A 24,446-nucleotide genomic window follows, 5' to 3' on the forward strand; every position below is an offset into this window, starting at 1 on the left:
TGTGGGCCACTTCCTCTCGGACTTCCTGTAGCATTTGAAAGTCTTTCACTCGGTCAAGGTTCATTTTTGTTAGTTCCTCTTTTATTAAACCATGTGCGAGCTCCCGGGCTGCAGTTTTCTAAGCCAGAGATAGCTCAGGAGGCTCTGTACCTGTCGCTAAGTGCTCAACGTGCACTTTTTCCTCCGAACTCACTGTTTTGTTCTCATTACCTAACCTCCCCATCAGTATGTCTTCTATGAGTGCGTCCTCGGTCTCTTCCTTTGTTGTTCCCTGCATACTGTATTCCTGTGCTGGTGCACCTACCACAGGAAGACATGGGAATGTTCCTACCATATCGAGCATTTTATCCCTCCGCTCCTCCCTCTTCTCATTTCTCTGTCTTTCACAATAAAATCCGTCTTTCAACACCACCAATTCCTTGCACACTTTAGCTTTTATGTCGTTTGTCTGTCGGAGGTCTCGTAGGCAGTAGTCCCAGGAATAGAAAGAGTCCCATTCCAGGTTACGAGTCTTACGTCCCCTTAGAATCAGCATTTGTCTCAAGTATGACAACTTGTTCATGTCATATGTGCCATTACTTGGAAACTGTAAGTCGGGTCGCCTTGCCGTCAGCCTGTGCCATTTGTCAAGAAACATTAATGCATGTAGTCCTTACTTAACGGCTGCTTGGTAGGCAGGACTATCCCTAGGGGGTGTGATTTGGTGTGTGTCCAAATGTTCCTTGCTAAAGGGGTTCCCCATAGCTAAATAAAAGGGCACTGCTTTCCCTTACCACTTCACGTAAACAGTACAGTCACACCAGGAAACACCAGGGAGTCTGCTTATTTCTGCCGCTCATATCAAATGACACATGAGGAAAACCTGCACTCAAATCAGCACTGCCCACTGCATTTGTTATCAGTGAAGCGGAGAGTTTGTCTGCAATCACACAACAGTACACGCAGCCTTGTTCACCGCAAGCATGCACAAGTTTGGAATGAAGAAAAAAACAGTGCCAAGGTGCTGGTGACGGCGTACACTGGCGTCCTTTTAGCGAATAAAAGATGACAGGAAAGTCAAGAGAGAAAGGCAAAGATCCCACACCCTTGCTTTCCTGCCCTGAGACAGGGTGCGGCTGTATGGGATTAGAACCTGGACCAGATCCGTGGCGGGTGACACACAGGTAATGCGATAATGGTGAACAGTGCACTCAATCACATATAGGACAATACGATAACAATATAACAAAAACAGGTACTTGCCCTACGTGATGGTCATGCCTCCCACCCTTTGTGCTGGTGAGTGGTGACAGTAGAGCGTGGTGGGCAGGCAGACCCTGTCAGTCGTAGTAATCAGTCACTGTAATGGCACTGGCGGGCGTAATGCTCCTGAGTTCTGGTACAATCGCAGCTTGAGTCAGTCAGTTAATACACATTCCCTTCCTCACTACATTCTCACTACTATCCTAACACATAATTCAACCACCCCGTCCATCTCTCCATCTAACCAGCAGGAGAGAGAGAGAGAAAGAGAAGAAAGAAGGAAGGAAAAATTCAATACGACGCCCCCACAGAGCACAACACCGCAACGCTATCAGCGCAGAGAGAGAGAGAAAACAAATACATAAATATGCGAGAACACGGCACTGCCTGCCTTGCCTGCTCCACTGGAGTGGACACCTACCACTCGGTCAATCACCGGGCACAACCTGCCCTTCCTGCTGGGGTGGACAATCACCACCCCCTCTGGCCAAAGTATCCCTCCCCAGCCCCTCCGGCTGGGAAATGCTGCCCCAACCCTTTCCGGTTGGGAGCTGTGGCCACACAGCGCCGTCCACTGTGTACCGAGACCATACCACTAACAGCCTCACACATGTAGCGTCGCTGGATAATCAGAAACCCTTGGCTAATATTTACAGCAACTACTGAACCATGAATTCCTTAGCACTGAGAACAAAAGTGGGAAGGAAATGGCGCAATAAGGCAGAAACGATAATATCAACACAAAACTTCAGCACGCGGACATCTGAAGGCCATCATCTGACTGAACGAGGTACTCTAGAAGAGTCTGGAATAATGGGGACAGGAACATCCGCATGCCACCGTAAACAAAGAACAAACATAACAAGAAAGAACAGCAGGCTAATAGGAATAGCATATAGTACAATTATCCACAACTCCATTTAGAAGTGCAAACGTAAATCACCCCGCCACCTCCCCCCTATACAACACCCTCTGCGAACAGAGGGAGAGAGAGAGAGAAGAAGAGGGAAACAAAAAATTCAAAACATAAACAGACGGGACCGAGGAAATGACAGATACTCACGACAGCACCAACACCCTGCCCCGGAGGGGGCCCGACCAGCCCAAAACGCCGTTGCCCCCCCTCCGCAGAGAGGCAGGAGCTGAGCCTGTGATATCGTAAATCCAATCGCAATTCTCCACCAGATGTCGAAGCCAAGTCAGAGTATTTCAGATCCAGACAATTCAGGAAACAAACCGAGAACAGCCGCTCTTCTTTAGATTACTTTTAATAAGAACTAATAAGACACAATAAGAAATACGTGTACACGGAGACTTGAGCGGGCAAAATCCAGCTCGAACAGTCTACCCAAAGAAGTAATGCATGATCTTTTATAGCATTAAACCGCAGACATATTAATACATTTTCATGGGTTGTTGATAATGTCGTATGATTAAATGTTTCTATATAGCACACGTGATGCTCCGTATAAGGGTTAGAATCATGGACAGGAAGCTTGCACAATGTCCTCTGAATCAAATGTCTTGTGATACATCTATATGTGGAGAAAGAGGAACCATAAGTGCATACGTTAGTACTTTTAGCAGCGAGGATTTCGCAAGCTAGCATGCGGTGGTGTCTTGTGATGGCCGTCAGTTTAGCAAGCCTTGCAACATAATGCGTTTCAAGCACAATAGACATTTGTTCAAGGCCTAGTTAATTCAACATTGTAATGTGTTCAACAGAAACAGGCCTGTATTTTCATTGTGTATCACAGGGTCTACTAGGTCCAAATAGATCCAGGAGAACGTGATTCCACAGGATGACATTCAGGGCGGTCTCATTTCTTGGCGGGGGTCTTGGCATAGTTCTCTGTCTTTGTCCTGGATCTCGGACCGTTTGCGGGGTGGTTCTCCATCTGCAGGGGGTGGGGTGCTGGTGCGGTGGTCCTGTGGCAGTGTCTCCTGTCCACTAGTGCCGTCGGAGGTGGTGGGCAGTTCATTGTCCAGGCTAGTGTCAGAGGCCCCTTGTTGTGCCACAGTGTCCCTCCGGGTGTTGAGTACTTCTTTCAGCACCCCTACGATGGTGCCCAGGTTGGAATTGATGGATCTGAGTTCCTCCTTGAAGCCCAAATACTGTTCCTCCTGCAGCCGCTGGGTCTCCTGAAACTTGGCCAGTACTGTTGCCATCGTCTCCTGGAAATGATGGTATGTTCCCATGATGTTGGAGAGGGCCTCATGGAGAGTGGGATCCCTGGGCCTGTCCTCCCCCTGTCGCACAGCAGCCCTCCCAGTTCCCCTGTGTTACTGGACCTCTGTCCCCTGAACCGTGTGCCCACTGCCACTTTCCCCAGGTCCCTTTTGTTGTTGGGGTGGTGGGTTAGCCTGGGTTCCCTGTAGTGGTGGACACACTGCTGATTGACGTGTCCTGGGGACAGAGGTATGGGCCCACTGGGTGGGTGCTGTGCTGGTGTTTCCAGAGGGGGAAGCTCTGTGATGGCCTGTGACTGTGTCAGGGGAACCGACTGTCCCGAGGTCCCAGATGGGCCGGGCTGGTTGTCTAGATCCAGTTGGACAGAGCTGCTGTCATCACCGTGGGCCTCTTCTGTTGGTGGTGTGGACATGTGTGGACCCTCCTGTGCGGTGACGTTGGGTAGGGGTCCTGCAGGGGTGTAAAAGCATGATTATTGCATCTGTGTGTACCATGGTGTGCAATGGGTGGGTGACCGTGTACCCCAGTGCTTGCATTCCTCTGTGGGACCTTGTGTGCTGATGGTTTAGGGGAGTGTATGGGTGTGTCCTGTGGCCATGTATTGGTGATGGGTGTCCATGCGTTGGTGTTGCATGCAGGGCTTGGTATTGGGATGTGTGGTTTGTGATAGTGGGACATGTGTGAGGAGTTGGAGTGATGGGGGTGAGGGCAAGGGTGGGGGTATGTGATGGCATGCAGGTAGGGTGGGGGTTGTAATAGTTAAGGTTAGACTTACCAGAGTCCATTCCTCCAGCTACTCCTTCGAGGCACTCAGGATGCAGAATCGCCAAGACTTGCTCCTCCCATGTTGTTAGTTGTGGGGAAGGAGGTGGGGGTCCGCCGCCAGTCCTCTGTACCGCAAGGTGGTGGCTGGATACCACGGAACGCACCTTCCCCTGTAGGTCGTTCCACCTCTGTCATCCATATTTCTTGGATGCTGTCCCACTGCATTGACCCTTTCGACGATTCTGCGCCATAGCTCCATCTTCCTAGCAATGGAGGTGTGCTGCACCTGTGATCCGAATAGCTGTGGCTCTACCCGGATGATTTCCTCCACCATGACCCTGAGCTCCTCTTCAGAGAACCTGGGGTGTCTTTTCCGTGCCATGGGGTGGCGTGGGTGATGTGTGGGGTGGTGTGTGTTGTGATATGTGGGGTGATATTTAGTGGTGTGTTGTGTGGGGTTCGTGGATGTTATGTGGGTGATGGTGTTGTGTGCCTGTGGATGCCTGGTTATAGATTGTGGTGTCTCTCTCTGGGCTTCTTTCAGGATTTTTGTCGTAGGGGTTTGTGGGTGATGTGGGTGTGTGTTTTATATTGTATTGGATGTGTGGGAGTGGTATGTGTATGTGTATCAGGTGTGTGTATTTCTAATTGTCCAATGTGGCTGCGTTTTGGAGATGTGTGTGTATTTTGAGCGCAGCGGTATGTACCGCCAATGGAATACCGCGGTTGAAAGACCGCCACGTGGATTAGTGGGTCGTGATAGTGTGGGTGTATTTCTGTTGGCGTGACAGTGGAGATTTTGTTTTCACCAGTTTATCACTGACCTTTGGTGTCGCAGACTTGTGTGGGTGTCTGAATTTTTGGCGGATTCCGAGCTGTGGGTCATAATAGCTGTGGCGGATTTCCACTGCTGCGCCGGTGTGTTGGCGGTCTTCTGCACGGCGGTAAGCGGCTTTTACCGCCAATGTTGTAATGACCCCCTTAGTGTTTTTATTGTTTTTTTTGTTGTTGATATAGCTACTCCAGCTGCTGGAGCTGGCAACATACAGCAACAGGTGTCGGGCCCAACACAGCAGGAGATAGCTGCCCACTGCAACAGCAGAAGCTGGAGGATGTGGCTATGGATTGTTGCTGTCAGGTGGTTTTAGAGGAAAAAGAGTAGAAGGCACAGGCCTCATGTTTCTTGGGCCGCCAGCAAGGCCTGTCACCAACCCAGCTAAACCACCCATTCTGCCAACTGCAGCCCAGGCCCACTGCCACCCGTACCACCACCAGCCTTCTCTCTTCAGACTCAACACCACGCCACCTCCATCGTATCCTATGAGAAGTCACGCACCTCAGATGTGAGACAGACAAGCTGAGGCACGAGATACATTGCTCCAGTGTGGGCAACACAACGTGGTCAGGGAAATGGATGCCCTCAAGATCCTTTTTTATTGATTTTTTGTTTTGGTGGGAGAGCATTCTGTGGGTGGAGAGGGTAGGATGGGCAGAAAGATGGGGAAAGGGTTACGGACATTTTTTATTTTTTGACATTTGGGACTTTTTTTGCTTGGGGAGGGAGGTGGGCCTGTTGTTGGTGGTGAAGGTGTGTCCTACCAAAAATAAATGGGCTTTACTTTTTTCTTCGTCATCATCATTATCTGTCTTTCCATTGCTAGTTGGCGTACTATAGCATTGTTTAGTGTTGACACAAGAGTGTGTTACCCACAGTCCCAGAAACCCAATTACTAACTAAATGTTCTGTCATCTAGATTTGAAAAATACAAATTAAGGAGGAGGGAACCCATACAGTTCTAAAAATTATGATTGTTAAAAGAAAAATGATACCGTGTATAAATGCTAAAGTGGGCAGAGAATCTGCATTCTTCTCGAAATGTCCTTGGATGCAAGGCTGAACTGGTCTGGTAAGGTAAGCATTATGGAGCTTTTGTGCAGAAGAAGGGAAGGCTTGCTGTGGGTTGTAAAACAATAAATGTCAATACTGTAAAGTCAAGGAGAAGGAAGGTAAACCTCATGAGCAGTGAACCAAGAGGAAAAGCAAGAGCATAGGCTGCTTTACCTATGATGACTCATGTGCAGATAACTGAGAAGGGAGAAAAATGTTAAAAACAATCACTGACAAGTAGCTGCATGTACCTGGCTGATCCGTTTTCACAACTGTCATGACATTTAGCCAGGGATGTCCGTTGTGTCACATTCTGTCTCCAGTTACAGTCCCCCACCACAATTAATTAAAGAAGTTTGACATTTGAGCCAGCACACTACTCAGCATTTCTCAAATCAATGCACCTCTCTCGTCATCATCATTATCTGTCTCTCCATTACTAGTTGGCGTACTATAGCATTGTTTAGTGTTGACACAAGAGTGTGTTACCCTCTGAAAATTGTCACACATTATCAATATTTCCCCTTAGACTTTTCCTACCTGTAGTCCCTTGCCATGTATGTTTTTTTCAGTAGATTACTTACCTCTTCATGCAGTCGAGGAATTACTTATACCCCACAACCAGGGTGGCACTAACAGAATAGTGATTAATTTAGTTTGGTTTCACTTGTTGAGATTTTGCAGGGCCCAGCCACCAATCAACTATACACTATATTATATTAGTTTGTGTAGTAACTGCCCTTGTCCTACTATTTGTAACTATTTGCCCAGTAAGAGGTCTGCCAACATACACAATAATTTAATATTATTATCTCTCCTTCCAAAGAACAATTTCATTATTAGGTTATTAACTAGCTCTTCGAGCTCTTACCTAAATTGATTAAGTGATGGTATATTTTGCAATCTTCCCAAACCTCATTGCATGGTTTCCCAAAAGGTCCTTCTTATTAATGGTGGTGGTATTAGTGTTCTTGTGCTAACAGAGAAGACATCACAGAGTGAGGTCCACACCCACTAATTCCAAATGAAGTGAACCCCAACTGTCGGATTATTCAGAAAGATTTGTCATCACAGGCAACTAGACTGAAAGAAAACAAAGAGTTAGTGGGTTATCAAAGACTGAGACCACACCACCATGACAAAAAACTCTTATTATTACAAAAACTATCAGTTGTAACTTCTAAGCAATCTAGGGTCTACTTCATAAAAAAGAATAAAATTAAACTTATGAAATTCTTGAGTCAGGAGTTAGGACTCAGTAAGAGAAGGTTTGGTAACTCCATGTTGCATAGATTTTGTAAGTAACACAGGGAGAGACTAATTCGCAAAGGTAAAGTTACACTTTTGGTGTTTTTTACTGACTCTTGCAGTGTACGTTTACAACTAGTAACTTTTCTATCAGTAACTTTATGAGTAGTAAGTTTGCGAGTAGTCCGTAATCCCTATCACTACTACTACTAGTTGGTTTTTACTTATAATGATAATCTTCTGGTAGTTCAGTTAAACTGCAAGAGTGAACTTACAGCAAAGGTGCAACTTCTCCTTTGTGAACCAGACCAGATAGTGCATGCCAGTACTACCTCCTATTGTAGAACACTGAAACAGACATTGTTCTAACTCTGCACTATCATGATGTTATCCTTCAAATGCTTAAGTGGGTAAATCGGGCTGGTGTGGTCTATTGTTCGGGTAAGAAGATCCCGATGTTAGACGGTGTGGCTTTCAATACATCCGCCGCACCAAGTGTGTGTTCTATTTATGGTGTAAATTCTTAAGTCACACCTCGATATATCACACAGACTAGGAAGAAGAGGGTTAGGGGTTTGGTGAATGAATGGGAAGAGGGTTTTGGGGAAAGTGGTGACAAAGGCAAACACTATACAACAACAATATTCATCAGGTGAATGAACAGAACATAATTGTCTTCAAATCTGTTGTGGAAGGAAATGAAGGCATGACACAGTTCAGTTAAATGCATGGCAAACAGCCCTTCAGCCCTTCAGCCCCAGAAACCCAATTACTAACTAAATGTTCTGTCATCTAGATTTGAAAAATACAAATTAAGGAGGAGGAAACCCATACAGTTCTAAAAATTATGATTGTTAAAAGAAAAATGATACTGTGTATAAATGTTAAAGTGGGCAGAGAATCTGCATTCTTCTCGGAATGTCCATCTTGGATGCAAGGCTCAACTGGTCTGGTAAGGTAAGCATTATGGAGCTTTTGTGCAGAAGAAGAGAAGCTTGCTGTGGGTTGTAAAACAATAAGGGGCATATTTATACTCTGTTTGCGCCGAATGTGCGTCAAAAATTTTGACGCACAATCGGCGCAAACCCTGCCCCATATTTATACTTTGACGCCCGACCCCGCGGGCGTCAAAATTCCACCATGTGCGTCATTTTTTGGAAGGGGGAACCAGCCTTGCGTTAATTATATGCAAGGTAGGCGTTCCCTTCCAAAAAATGACCTTAAGGCCTGTGCCCCTTATTTATACTCTGGCGTCATTTTGACGCACAGGAGGGGGTGGGCCTTAAAAAACGGCGCACAGCCTGATGTGCGCCGTTTTTTAACGCCTGGGTCAGGGCAGGCGTTAAGGGACCTGTGGGAACGGAAGGAGCCCAGAGGTGCCCTCCCCTGCCCCCAGGGACACCCCCTGCCACCCTTGCCCAGCCCAGGAGGACACCCAAGGATGGAGGGACCCATCCCAGGGAAGTAAAGGTAAGTTTGGGTAAGTATTTTTTCCCGTTTTTTTTTGTGGCATAGGGGGGCCTGATTTGGGCCCCCCTACATGCCACTATACCCAATGACCATGCCCAGGGGACATAAGTCCCCTGGGCATGGCCATTGGGCAAGGGGGCATGACTCCTGTCTTTGCTAAGACAGGAGTCATGTCAATGGAGGTTGGGCGTCAAAAAAAATGGCGCAAATCCGGTTTGAGGCCTGAATTTTGCCTCAGACCTGACTTGCACCATTTTTTGACGCACAACCCCCATTTTCCCATACGCCGGCGCTGCCTGGTGAGAGTCATTTTTTTTTGACGCACACCAGTCCGCAGCGCCGGCTAACGTCATTCCATAAATAAGGCACCCACATGGCGCGTTGGAATGGCGTTAGCCGGCGGTAAAATTTTTGACGCACAACTGCGTTGGAGCAGTTGTGCGCCAAAAAGTATAAATATGGGCCTAAATGTCAATATTGTAAAGTCAAGGAGAAGGAAGGTAAACTTCATGAGCAGTGAACCAAGAGGCAAAGCAAGAGCATAGGCTGCTTTACTTATGATGACTCATGTGCAGATAACTGAGAAGGGAGAAAAATGTTAAAAACAATCACAGACAAGTAGCTGCATGTACCTGGCTGATCAGTTTTCACAACTGTCATGACATTTAGCCAGGGATGACGGTTGTGTCACATTCTGGCTCCAGTTACAGTCCCCCACCACAATTAATTAAAGAAGTTTGACATTTGAGCCAGCACACTACTCAGCATTTCCTAAATCAATGCTCCTCTCTCCCGTCTACAGCGCTTAGTAGGCCTCTTTGAGCAATGTTGGTTTCTCTTTGTAGTACATCTAGATAACTTTCTTCTTCTGCTGTTAAGGTTGTCCTCGTCTGAGCCCTGAGTCTGACTCTGTCTGACTCCAAGTCCTCCTAACCCAAATGAGATTGAGAGTGATAAACCTTACTGCTGCAGGTGAAAAATAAGAGCAAAAGAGTGTGAGCACGTTTTGTAGATTTGTATTTGTTAACTAAAGTGACTGGTCTGGTCATTGAAGAACCCGAGAAAAAACGTACAGCAAGGAGTGGACCATGCAAGTAAATTTAGGTAAGTGTGAAAGGGCCTATCACCATGAGGCAAAATCACCTATCAGCCCCCGAACACTGCAAATCATCAAAGTCAAGGTTACAAATATTAGTTGAACAACACCCTTACTGTCTCCCTTCACATGAATCATCATCACTCACTCAATATATGTCACGCATTGTGCTAAAGTTACCTGTTCCAATGCAAGCAGGGTGGTATACGTTTGTCTATTATATCTCCTCTTTTCCCATGGAAGCAAAACAATGGCAGCCTCAAAATTAATGATCTTTACTGGTGCAGCCCAGCTAGGGAATGAAAAAAGAAGGATAGGGATGGGATGGAGGCAGACATTGTCTTCATGTCCTTTAAAAGAATGGGGAGGCTTCTTCAGAGTACACTGATCAGGAAAGTAGAGTTTGTCCTCAAACTGATCCTTTTGACTGTGACAACTGTGCCTGCTGCACTGAACTACATGCTCCACAGACACACTGGCTACCGGATAAGTCAGACACTTTATTGCCAGCTTCTGAGCTCTGGCCATTGGTGTATCTCCCATACCAATAGACCTATGGGTTTTGATCCAGGTAGACCTCTTTTGGGTCATCCAGATAGTCTTGGACTGTCCTCTGCGATGTTTGGGCACTAGTTTGTGACTGAGATAAATACAATTTAGATGTACTGCTCGTCGCCATGATTGCAGTGGCTGCCTCAGGGATAGACATGGCCTTGGGCTGCATCAACGGCACCATAGGGGCGGTTCCATTGATGCAGTAGTGCTGCTCCTAGCTTGCTTCCCAGAGGATGGGTGAGGCAGGCACACCATGTTTCCTAAGAAAGGTGGAAGGCAGTGGTTGCAATCAGCTTCCTCTCCTCTCCGCTGGCACTTTCTTGGCAGGAACACCTTTTTTTGGGGCCATCTTCAAGCACTGTCAGTTGACACTTAGCTGCGCAAGTGAAAGCGAAGCAAACAAGGACTCAGGTGGGGTGGTGTCACTTTGTGCTGGGCTTCTGCCTAGCAGTACTGTGGGTGATACACATAAAAGCAAACAAACAAGAAAAGCATTTAGTGAAACAGCATTTTTGCAGCTTGAATTTGAAGTATTCATACAGGCAATTTAATTTAGTGAGGGTATCCCAAATAATCAACAACAATTTTGCACCATTCCAATCCAAACTATACCATAATATTTCAATCAGGATAACAACATTCATATTTAACAACATGATATATGTGCATCTAAGGGGATACACCTGTGGCAGGCATGGAGGTGCAGATAAAAATCGAATAATCCTTACTAAAACAATGCTGATGTGTATTTATGGCAGACGGGGAGGCAGGGGAAAATGACATAGGCCCTCATTACAACATTGGCGGTAAACCCCGCTTACCGCCGTGCAGAAGACCGCCAACACACCGTTGCGGCCGCGGATTTCTGCTACAGCTATTACGACCCACAGCTCGGAATCCGCCATAATCCAGACACCCACACAAGTCCGCCACACCAAAGGTCAGTGATAAACTGGTGATAAAACCGACACCGTCATGCCAACAGGAATATGCCCACACTATCACGACCCACGAACCCACCGCCAACACACCGCCGCGCTCAAAATACACACACATTCACAAAACACAACCACATTGGACAATTCAAAATACACACACCTGATGCACATACACACACCACTCCCACACACCCAATCCAATATAAAGCACACACCCAAATCACCCACGAACCCTTACTACCAAAATTTCGAAAGAAGGTCAGAGAGAGACACCACCAGAAACAACACTAGCATCCACAGACACACAACATCATCACTCACACAACATCCACGCACCTCAAACAACACACAACACAACCCCTCACACATCACAACCGACACAACCTCACACATCACCCACACCACATCATGGCACCTCAACGACACCCCAGGTTCTCTGAGGAGGAGCTCAGGGTCATGGTGGAGGAAATCGTCCGGGTAGAGCCACAGCGATTCGGATCACAGGTGCAGCACACCTCCATTGCTAGGAAGATGGAGCTATGGCGCAGAATTGTCGACAGGGTCAACGCAGTGGGACAGCATCCAAGAACTAGGGATGACATCAGGAAGAGGTGGAACAACCTACGGGAGAAGGTGCGTTCCGTGGTCTCCAGACACCAGATTGCAGTACAGAGGACTGGCGGTGGACCCACACCTCCTCCCCCACAACTAACAACATGGGAGGAGCAAGTCTTGGCAATACTGCATCCTGAGGGCCTCGCAGGAGTAGCAGGAGGAATGGACTCTGGTAAGTCAACTCCTAACTATTATATCCCCCACCCCACCCTACCTGCATGCCATCACATACTCCCACCCTGACCCTTACCCCCATCACTTCAACACCTCACATATGTCCCACTATCACAACCCACCCATCCCAACATCAAGCCCTGCATGCAACACCAAAGCATGGACACCCATCACCAAAGCATGTCCACTACAGATACCCAGACAGACCCCAAACCAAATATCACACAAGGGCCTAGACAAGAATGCAAGCACTGGAGTACAGGGTCACTCACCCATTGCACACGATTGCACACACAGATGCAATAGTCATGCTTTTACACCCCTGCAGGACCCCTACCCAACGTCACCGGACAGGAGGTTCTAGACATAGACAGTCCCCCTACAGAAGAGGCCCACAGTGATGACAGCAGCTCTGCACAACTGGATCAAGATGACCAGCCCGGCCCATCTGGGACCTCAGGACAGTCGGTTCCCCTGACACTGGCACAAGCCACCACAGAGCCTCCCCCCTCAGGAAACACAACCACAGCACCCACCGAGCCGGCCCATCCCTCTGTCCCCAGGACACGTCAAACAGCAGTGTGTCCACCACTACAGGGAACCCAGGCAAACCCACCACCGCCAGAAAGTCAGGGACCTGGGGGCAGTGGCAGTGGGCACACGGTTCAGGGGACAGAGGAACAGGAAAACAGGGGAACTGGGAGGACTGCTGTGCGACAGGGGGAGGACAGGCCCAGGGAACCCACTTTCCATGAGGCCCTCTCCAACATCATGGGAGCGTACCATCATTCCTAGGAGACGATGGCAATGGTACTGGCCAAGTTTCAGGAGACCCAGCGGCTGCAGGAGGAACACTATCTGGGGATCAGGGAGGAACTCAAATCCATTAACACCACCCTGGTCACCATTGCAGGGGTGCTGCAGGACCTGGTCAATACCAGGAGGGACACTGTGGCACAACAAGGGGCCCCTGACACTAGCCTGGATGATGAAAAGCCCTCCACCTCTGCCGGCGCTAGTGGAAAGGAGGCACCACAACAGGACCACAACACCAACACCCCACCTCCTGCAGATGGAGAGCCACCCCGCAAACGGTCCCTGAGATCCAGGAACAAGACAGAGAACATTGCCAAGACCCCCACCAGGAAATGAGACCCCCCTGAATGTCACCCTTCTGTCCCACTTTGTCACCCTGTTCATCCTATAACTGCCCTTGCTCCACTTCCTATGCCCCTTTGGACAATGCACCTGTGAAACAAATAGACTGGACTCTGCCATGGACATTCCTCCACCATCAACCCTGCACATTTTACAACCCCCTCCACTTATTTGCACAGAAATAAACACACATCAATCACAAACCAATCTGGAGTCAGTCTGTCCTTTCACAAATGTGTAATTGCAATAACTATTGAATATAGCAACGTCAATTTAATTGTCCACATACCGATGAAACACAGCTGTAGGGCTGGAGGAAATATAGCAGAGGCCACAAAGTGGGACCCACATCTGTTAAATGGAAAGGCAAAGTGACAATTCAGGGTCCATACACTGAGTGAAAATGACAGACTTATGCTAGCTCCAACAATAGTATGAGATGTGTGAGGCAGTGACATCTTCTTACCTGTGTCTCAATGGAAGTATTGCTGGATAACGTTGTTTCTGTTGTCGATATCCTCTTCCTCTGCCTCCTCTTCTTCACTGTCCACAGGCTCCACAGCTGCCACAAGACCTCCAGCTGGACCATCCTCCTGCAGAAAAGGCACCTGGCGCTGCAAAGCCAGGTTGTGCAGCATACAGCAGGCCAGGATGATCTGGCACACCTTCTTTGGTGAGTAGTAGAGAGAACCACATGTCATATGGAGGCACCGGAACCTCCGTTCAATCACCCTCCTAGTTCGTCCATGTGCCTCATTGTAGCGTTCCTCTGCCCTTGTCCTGGGATTTCTCACTGGGGTCAGTAGCCATGACAGATTGGGGTACCCAGAGTCACCTGCAAATTTCGAGGGACAACTGTTAGACACACACTAACCCGTAGGGACAACCCCATACCAAGAAAACTATTCACACAGTATAGGGTCCTTGTCCTCACCTACTAGCCACACACGGTGCCTCTGGAGTTGCCCCACCACATAAGGGATGCTGCTATTCCTCAGAATGTAAGCGTCTTGCACTGAGCCAGGAAATTTGGCATTCACATGGGAGATGTACTCGTCGGCCAAACACACCATCTGCACATTCATCAAATGGTAGCTCTTCCTGTTTCTGTACACCTGTTCACTCCTGCGGGGGGTACCAAGGCCACGTGTGTCCCATCAATGGCACCTATGATGTTGTGGATATGTCCCAGGGCATAGAAGTCACCTTTCACTGTGGGCAAATCCTCCACTTGAGGGAAAACGATGTAGCTGCGAATGTATTTCAGCAGGGCAGACAACACTCTGGTCAGCACGTTAGAGAACATTGGCTGGGACATCCCTGATGCAATGGCCACTGTTGTTTGAAAAGACCCACTTGCCAGGAAATGGAGTACTGACAGGACCTGCACTAGAGGGGGTATCCCTGTGGGATGGCGGATAGCTGACATCAGGTCTGGCTCCAACTGGGCACACAGTTCATGGATTGTTGCACGATCAAGTTTGTAGGTGAATATTACGTGTCTCTCTTCCATTGTCGACAGGTCCACCAGCGGTCTGTACACCGGAGGATGCCGCCATCTCATCACCTTTCCCAGCGGATGTGCCCTATGGACGAGAACAGCGAGCAGAGAGTCAGCCAACGCTGAAGAATCACAAAATGTCATTTGCACACATTTATTAATCCGCAATGTGGCTGTTACTGTGTGTATGCAAGGCCTAGATAGGTGTGACGCAGTTAGTATTAATGTCATGTGGCCCCCTGAAATGGCGGCTGCCTGACCTGTAAGGTGGGACAAGGGGATATGAGGTAACTGCGCCAGCGTTCTACACCGTCGCAGTAGGCGGTCGAAGACCGCTGTGCAATCCTGCATTGGTTAACATTGGTACCTATGGGTCCGAGAAGCCAATGACGATGTACGCCGGCGGTGACGGTACGCACTGCTGAGGACGTGACCGCCATTTTCTGTCTGTTCACTCACTTGATACCTGACCTTCAACAGAAGAGGACCTACACTGCAAGTGCTGCTATGACCTCAGTCTGGAAGCGACGATGGCTCATGTGTCTGGGGAAAGGGCCCCTGCCTTCACTTCGGAGGAGTTGGCAAAACTAGTGGATGGGGTCCTCCCCCAGTATAAACAACTGTACGGTCCACCGGACAAACAGGTGAGTAAACTGTGAGCATGCTGCATGGGCAATGCCTGTTTTGAGTGGTGTGGATGGAAGAAACATGGGGGGGGACTGAGGCCTGCATGTGCGGACGGTGAGTGTATGTGCGTCAGGGCAAGGGTGGGAATGTGGGCCAATGAGTATGACGGTCCGGACGGGTAAAGATTTTCCTTTTCCCCTGTACTATTCCTCTAGATCAGAGCCCACCAGAAGAAGGATATTTGGCATGCCATCGCCAAGGACGTCCGGACCCTGGTGGTCCACCACAGACGGAGCACCCACTGCCGGAAAAGATGGGAGGACCTTCGCGCTGGAGCAAGAAGACGGCGGAGGCCCAGCTGGGGATGGCCTCCCAACGTGGGAGGGGTGCCCGTCGCACCATGACCCCCCTGATGTTCCGGATCCTGGCGGTGGCGTATTCGGAGTTGGATGGGCGCTTGAGGGCATCACAGCAGCCACAAGGGGGTGAGTAGAGTCACATTCATCTGACTCTGCGTGCATTACGAGGTGTCTGGGTGGGGGAGGTGAGCAGTGGGTTCCCCTAGGCCAGGGCGAGCTTGGTAGGCAAGGTCCCGTGTGAAGCAGGTTTAGTGGAACCCCAACCCCACTAGTGGTTAGTGCCATCTACACCTAGTCAGGCTCCTGTGACTTCCATGTGTGCAGCAATCGTGCTTAGGCCTTGTACCCCATGGGCATGTGAATAATCTAGGAACTATAAGTGCATGGTGTAGTGGAGAGGGCTGCTGTGTCTGTGGTGTCCGCCAACTGTAGTGGTGTTGCATGCACTCAACATGTCTTTCTTCTGCCCCCCCCCCTTATGTGGTCTCCCTGTTCTTGTGTGCAATAGCATCATCAGGCGGAGGAGCAGAGGCCCCGGAGCAGGAGGGAGCTGCATTCTACTTGGCGCTGGAGGGTGAAACAATGGAATCTGAAGCCACCAGTGGGACGGAGGGTGAGGGGAGCTCCACGGCGGGGACAGGAGGTGACAGCGACTCCTCCTCTGATGGGAGCTCCCTTGGGGTGGCGGGCCCCTCTGTGCCCACCGCATCAACAGGTACAGCCGCCACCCCCCCTACCAGCACCGCCCTCCCAGCAGCCCCTCAGCGTCTGTCCCGTGCCCGCTCACCCAGGAGGGTGGGCATCTCCTTCGCCCCAGGCACCTCAGGCCCTGCCCCAGTCAGCCCTGCTGCCCTCAGTGAGGAGGCTATTGACCTCCTGAGATCCCTCACTGTTGGGCAGTCTACCATTCTGAATGCCATCCAGGGTGTTGAGAGGCATTTACAACAAACAAATGCATACCTGGAGGGCATTCATTCTGGCCAGGAATCCCAACAGAGAGCATTTCAGGCTCTGGCCTCAGCACTGATGGCAGCCATTGTCCCTGTGCCCAGCCTCCCCCCTCCAACTTCCTCCACCCAGACCCAATCCCCTGTACCTCAGCCTATCCCAAGCACACCATCAGACCAGCATGCACACACCTCAACACACAAAAGTGGCTCAGGCAAACATGAGCACCACACATCCCACAAGCACTCACACAAGCATCATACCCATGCAGACATACCAACATCCACTGCCTCCACTGTGTCCCCCTCTTCCACGTCTCCCTCCTCCGTCCCAGTCTCGTCTCCACTCACACCTGCATGCACTACATCGTCAGCCACTACCTCCATCACCAGCACGCCCATCACCACACACCGCTCATGCGCACTCACCACCCCACTACCATTCACACATCCCCTATGTTCTCTCCCAGTGTGTCAGTGAGCCCTCCTCCCAACGTACACAAACGCAGGCACACACCCACCCAACAGCCAGCCACCTCTGGCCCATGCACCTTCACCCAAATTCAGCAGACGTACACCTCCTACAACCACTACCTCTTCCTCCACTCCCAAACCCCCTCCATCTACCCATCCCAGTGTGTCTAAAAAACTTTTCCTGGATAATATTGGCCTCTTCCCTACACCTCCCCCCGTCCGTCCCCTAGGGCCAGGCTTTCCAGGTCCCAACCCAGCACCTCAGCCACCACATCCCCAGCCACAGAGGTGCCAGCAACTGGGGGTTATTGGAGTGCGCCAACCATCAGGGCTGCCAGTGTGCCACGGAGCGAGGGCAAGGACATTCCGCGATCTGCCAAGCTAAAAAAGTTGCCCACATCCTGGAGGGAGAAGCAGAAAACACCTGCCACCAAGGGGCCAGGGAAAATGAAAGGGGATAGTGGCAAGACAGCTGCGCCACCATCCAAGGTGGGGAAGGGCCAGAAACTGAAGGGCAGGTCAGGAGAGGGCATGGTGGCACCGACTGAGGGACCACTGTCACACCTTCTGTCCACACCGACGCCAACCTGTATGGTAGAGAAGACAGCCACCTGCACCGCCGCCTGCACCGCCACCTGCACCACCACAGACCCCGCCACCAGCACCGCTGTCACATACCCCGCCACTAGCACCGCCGCCACAGAGCCCGCCGCCAGCACCGCTGACACAGAGCCCCCCTCCAGCACCGCCGCCACAGAGCCTGCCGCCAGCACTGCTGTCACAGAGCCTGCCGCCAGCACTGCTGCCACAGAGCCCGCAACCAGCACCGCAGTCACAGAGCCCGCAACCAGCACCGCCGCCACAGAGCCCGCCGCCAGCACCGCTGCCACAGAGCCCGCCGACAGCACCGCTGCCACAGAGCCCACAACCAGCACCGCCGCCACAGAGCCCACCGCCAGCACCGCCGCGACTGACACCGCCGCAAGCACCGCCAGCGGCCCGTGACATCCTGAGCCAGTGGCACCACAGCATACATAGCTGCCATCCCCAGTGGTCAGTCGTCTGAGGCTGGTGGTGAGTTCCAGGAGCCTGGGCAGCTTCCATGAAGCATCACTTTCAGTGGAGAGATAAATCCACTACCTCAGTCCTTGGCAGGATGAAGCACTCTGGGCACCAGCCCCCCTCCAGAACCAGTGGAAAGATACATCCACTACCTCAGTCTTTGGCAGGATGAAGCACTCAGGGCACAAAGCCCCCTCCAGAGCCAGTGGAGAGATACATCCACTACCTCAGTCCTTGGCAGGACGAAGCACTCTGGGCACCAGGCCTCCTCCAGAACCAGTGGAGAGATACATTCACTACCTCAGTCCTTGGCAGGATGAAGCACTCTGGGCACCAGACCCCTCCAGAACCAGTGGAGACTGTTATCCACTTGAGAGACTGTGGCTTTGCACTCCCCAGGATAATGCAGTGGGCAATCCACCCACTGGAGAGACTTGAGAGACTGTGGCTTTGCACTCCCCAGGATAAAGCAGTGGGCAAACCACCCACTGAAAAGACTTGAGAGACTGTGGCTTTTAACTCCCCAGGATAAAGCAGTGGGCAAACCACCCACTGAAAAGACTTGAGAGACTGTGGCTTTGCACTCCCCAGGATAAAGCAGTGGGGAAACAACCCACTGAAAAGACTTGAGAGACGGTGGCTTTGCTCTCCCCAGGATACAGCAGTGGGCAAACCACCCACTGAAAAGACTTGAGAGACTGTGGCTTTGCACTCCCCAGGATATATCAATGGGCATGGAGCTCCCTCGTGGAGCAGTGGCGTTGTGCATTCATCAGGCTGTGGTGCCCCCCCTCCCCCTGAGGTGCCTGTATATTTTCGGTCTGATGCCCCAGCAGTGTTCTCTCCGTTTCCAGTCAGGTATCTAGTGTGGGCCTTGCCCATGCATTTTGGGCCCAGTGGTCCACGGACAATGATTGGTGCACTCTCCGGACTTGCGTAGTTGGTGTACATAATTGTATATACTGTATTTTGAGTTTTGACTACTGGATTTTTATTGATTACAATCATTCAAATCAATTCCTTTTGTTCTTGCGTTATTCAAGGGGGGGGGTGGGGGTGTTTATGTAATGTTGCAGCATGTATTTGTGTATGGTGTTGTGGGTGAGGGTGGGGGTGTTGCGTGCATGTTTGTGTCACTCTCTTTTCCCTCCCCCCCTCCCCTGTGTTGTAGGTGGAGTACTCACCGTGGTCGTCGCCGCCGTCGTTGGAGCTCCTGATAGAGGAGCAGGAAGACCATCGCCGGCAGGATCTGCAGTTCTGGCTCAATGGTGTCCTGGTTCCTCGTGGGGTGTGGAGAGGTGAGTGATTTCCCCTTCTGTGTACTGTTTCCGCTGTGGTTTTATTCGTGTTGTTTCTGCCTCGGAAAAGGTGGCGGATTGCTGTGTTGTGATAGGGTGGGTACATTGTCTTCTGCCTGTCTGTTGGCGGTTACCGCCGCGCTGTTTGTTTCTACCGTCGTGGCGGTCGGAGTGTTAAAGTGGCTGTCTATGTTGACAGTTTCCGCCGTGGACGTAGTTCCTTTTTTTTTTCGCCGGCCTGTTGGCGGTATTTACTGCCACTTTAACACCGACCGCCAGGGTTGTAATGAGGGCCATAATCCTTAAAAACTGAATGCTGATGTGTGCCTATGGCAGGCAGAGGGTGCAAGGTGAAATCATATTATCTAAACAAAATTGTTGCTGGTGTGTGCTATGACAGGCAGGGGGTGCAGGGGAAAATGACATAGGTGGTCCTTATGAACATAGTGGGAAACACCGCCAACCGCCATGGCGACGGTGAACAGAAGACGGCCAGTGTCAGTGAACAGCACACTGCCATATAATTATGGCAAAAACAGAAACCTCCAAAAATCCTGCAACCTCCAGCCACCGTCAGAGCCCATGATGGTGGAAAGGCTGTACACACCACCCTGCCACCGCCAAGCAGACAAATACTCCGCCCACCAAATAATGGTGCACAAATCACCGTGGTGGATAGTGGATGTCCAGCGACCATTGGCGGTACGGACCGCCACGGCCAGCAATGGGACCCAGCAGCAAGAAATGCACACATTGGTAAGTTTGAAACCCACACATCTGACACACATCCACAACACTATAAAACACCCGCATACACACCCCAACAATCCTTTGCTACGCCAATTGCACGATTCAGAGTGACAACACCAAACGCATACACTGAACACAACATAACAAAAGTCACACACACCAATACACAAAAGCACCCTCACCAATACACCCAGAACACCACACCCATAACACACACCATGGCACCCCCTAAGCACCCACGCTTCACAGATAGGGAGCTAAGGACCATGGTGGACGAAATACTCAAGGTCGAGCCACAACTATTCGGGGCACAGGTGCAGCACACACCCATTATCAGGAAGATGGAGTTATGACAGACGATTCTAAACAAGGTCAACGCAGTGGGAAACGATTCACGCACAAGGGACGACATCCGCAAGAGATGGAACGACCTGCGCGGGAAGGTGAGGTCTATGGCATCCAGGCACAACATTGCGGTACGACTGGTGGAGGACCCTCACCTACACCCCCCGACTACACCGACTGGGAGGTGAAGGTACTGGCTATCCTGCACCAGAGGGCCTCACTGGACTCACTGAAAGACTGGACTCAGGTCATCTAAAATTACTTCATATCCACCACACCTGTAATGCATGTACCACCCACCCCTCCAACTATCACCAGGACCACATCCCCACCTAAGCCATAACACCCACATCCAGTCACCCTGCATGCCCATAAACCGACTAACAGGCCCACATCCCTCCCCCTGTGCACAGTCACCTAACCCTGCAACTATTCACAATGGCACTACTGCGCCCACAATCCACCTACACATCCTATGCAAAATGAAAGGATAATCCAACATAAGGTCCCTGCATGGTCTAACAGGGGAATAAGCAGCATAAAATAGGGCAGGGCTATGCATCCTTATTCGATTTTGTACATGTAACCTACATGTCCACTCCCCGCCAAAGGCATCACCATCCATGCCACCCGGATGGAAAGGCCAAGGAGTGCCAGCACCCCACACGAAGACAGAGGCCCCACTCAGGAGACTGGAAAGGGATGAATGGACAGTGAGGAATACTGTGGCTCGTCACACAGTCTGGACTGTCTCCCTCCAGCAGCCCAACCCAGGATACCACTGACAGCCCTACCACCCAGCCACCAACATCAGCTCTGGCCATAAGTATCTCTAGGCCACAGACTGGCAGACCACATGTACAGAGGCCAGAGTTTCCACCAACCAACAGGCAGGATGATGATGGCCCCAGTGCAAGTGGGAATACCAGACCTGTGCAGGGGACACAGCAACAGGGGGCTAGGCACAGAGTGAGGGCAGCAATGGCCCAAGGGGGAGGCCAAAGGATGGATGCTGCAGCCCAGAAGGTGATATCTGAGGTCCTGGGAACATACCACCATACCCAAGACAGGATGGGCCAGATCCTGGCCACCCCGGAGCAGAATCAAAGGCTGCAGATAGCCCAACACCAAGAGGCCATTGAGCAAAGGAAGCAGCTCAATGCCATCATGGCCACCATTGCAGGGGTGCTACAGCACCACCACCCTAGCCAGCCTGAGACCCCACACACACACCTGGAAGCCCCCACCACTAGCCAGGACACAGACCTGCCATCTACATCTGCAGCAGCAACTGGACTGGTGGCACTGGTGGAGGAAACACAGGAGGCCAGCACCCCTAGCCCTGAAGCCCAGCACCAGTCTCTCAAATGTGCCCTCAGACCCAGATATGGCACTGGAACACCTGCAAAGGCCAAGGCCCCGCTAAGGAGTGACTCTGCCCTGAACTGTCTCCCAAGTGTCCCAGTGTGCCACCATGTAGACCCACCAATACCAACATACCAACTTCCAAGGGACATATGGACCAATACCCACTGCCACCAATCGATGATCCCATGTACCTGGTATGGATATGCACTATGAGACCACTCCCTATCACTGTACAGTGCACCTATGAAATTGTGACATGTAATAAAACACATCTACACCAATTCGTATGTCCCCTGTCATTATGAGTAGTCAATTGTTAGTCTGAATGCATTAGCCAGTCAATTCCAAAAATGTACACCATGTTTGTTTCCATGGCACATGCCACCTCAGTCTTCAGGTAACAGTGTCAATGACAACAGACACTACATCCCCAAGAAAATGAGTTAGACAAACATTACAGTATGCAGTGCAGACAACAGCATCAGTGAACAGTACCTCATAGTCACTGGAAGTATAGGCGGATCAGCTTGTTCCTGGAGTTGACATCTCCCTCCTCTTCATCCTCTTCATCCTCACCATCACTCTTGTCCCCTCACAGGGGTTGCAGGTCTGGATGTACAGCACCCTCGTCCTCTAGAAGGGGGATAGCTCTCCTCACAGCCAAGTTGTGCAGCATGCAGCAGGCCACCACTATTCTACACACCTTCTCAGGACCATAGCACAGGGATCCCCCAGAGAGATGGAGGCAATGAAATCTGGCCTTCAGAAGACCTATAGTGTGCTCAATCACCCTCCTAGTACGTCCATGGGCCTCATTATAATTCCTTTCTGCATCTGTCCTGGGATTCCTCACTGGTGCCAGGAGCCATTGCAAGTTGGGGTGGCCAGAATCACCTGCAAAAGTGGGCGAAAGAAGACTTTAACAAACTGTCATTACTTGCATACAGCCTGGCTGTCTGCTATGTACTGATCCAGTGTCATACAAACTCACCTATGAGCCAACCTCTGTCCCCTTGTAGTTGTTCCATCATGTGTGGCACACTGCTGCGCCACAGGACAAAGGAATCATGAACTGATCTTGGAAACCTGGCATTTACATGTGATATTTACTGGTCAGCAGTACACACCAATTTTATGTTCATTGAGTGAAAGTTCTGTCTGTTCCTGTACACCTGCTCATTCACTCCTGGGGGATGAGAGCTATGTGGGTTCCATCAATGACACCTATCACATAGGGTGTGTTAGCAAAGGCATAAAATCCAGACTTGATGGCAGGGAGTTCAGCCCTTTGGGGAAACTGGACATATGTCTGCATGTGTTGTACAAATGCATCCAGGAATTTGGACAGGATGAGGCTAAACATTGGCTGTGATAACCCTGCACCCATGCCCACTGTCACCTGAAATGAGCCCGTAGCCAATAAATGGAGGACAGATAGCACTTGCACTTCAGTAGGGATGGCATTCTGATTCCTATTAGCCGGTCTCAGTACAGGATCCAGTAAATCACATAGGTCCTGGATTGTTGAACAATTGAGTCTGTAGGTGACAATGATGTTACGTTCCTCTGTGGTATCCAAATCAACAAGAGGTCTGTACACAGATGGGGCCCTCCCTCACCACATGGGTCTGTGCCTATGGGGAGAAAATAACACATATGAGGGACACATATACACATGCAAAACATGTATTAACTGAATAACTGATGTGCAATACGTAGGTTGCACACTCAAGAGATGTATGATGTACAACGTTAGGCACATGTATGCAGAGAGACCTCTGGTCTAATGGCATGCCTGTATAGAGATAATACATGAGATAGATGAATGTGAGGAACAGACAGTCATGTGGGCAGGCGACTAAGGACTGGGATTTTTAGGCCCTGAATGGGCCCACTGACCAGGAAATATGTACATGGTGCTAGCAAAATGGCAGCCTCCTGCCATCCAGATATGAAGGAGTGAAAGTGACATCATTCCACTGGCGGTAGTTGTCATGGCGGAAGGCGTTGTTCACCGCTGTGCACCCATTCATTGGTTTACATGGTTGTCAATGGGGAAGCTGGGCCTATCATGATCGCCGCCGGCGGTGACGGTGCACACCGCCGCAGAGAGTACGCCATGTCGTTACCCCAATTTTACTTGACTCACGATTCCCGTGCATGCAAGTACTCCACCGAGTGTGCTGCTGTGTCCTGATTCTGGTTACTTCAATGGCATGAGTCAGAGGAGAACGGGCCTCGACCTTTACCACAGAGGAGCTTGAGAAGCTGGTGGATGGGGTCCTACGCCTGTATGCCAAGTTATATGGGCGACCAGAGGAGCAGGTGAGTTGCCAGTTGTCTTGCATGGATGTATGTGACGGTGGCGGATGCCT

Source organism: Pleurodeles waltl, chromosome 1_2 (assembly GCF_031143425.1).
Source record: "Pleurodeles waltl isolate 20211129_DDA chromosome 1_2, aPleWal1.hap1.20221129, whole genome shotgun sequence".
NCBI classification, from domain to species: Eukaryota; Metazoa; Chordata; class Amphibia; order Caudata; family Salamandridae; genus Pleurodeles; species Pleurodeles waltl.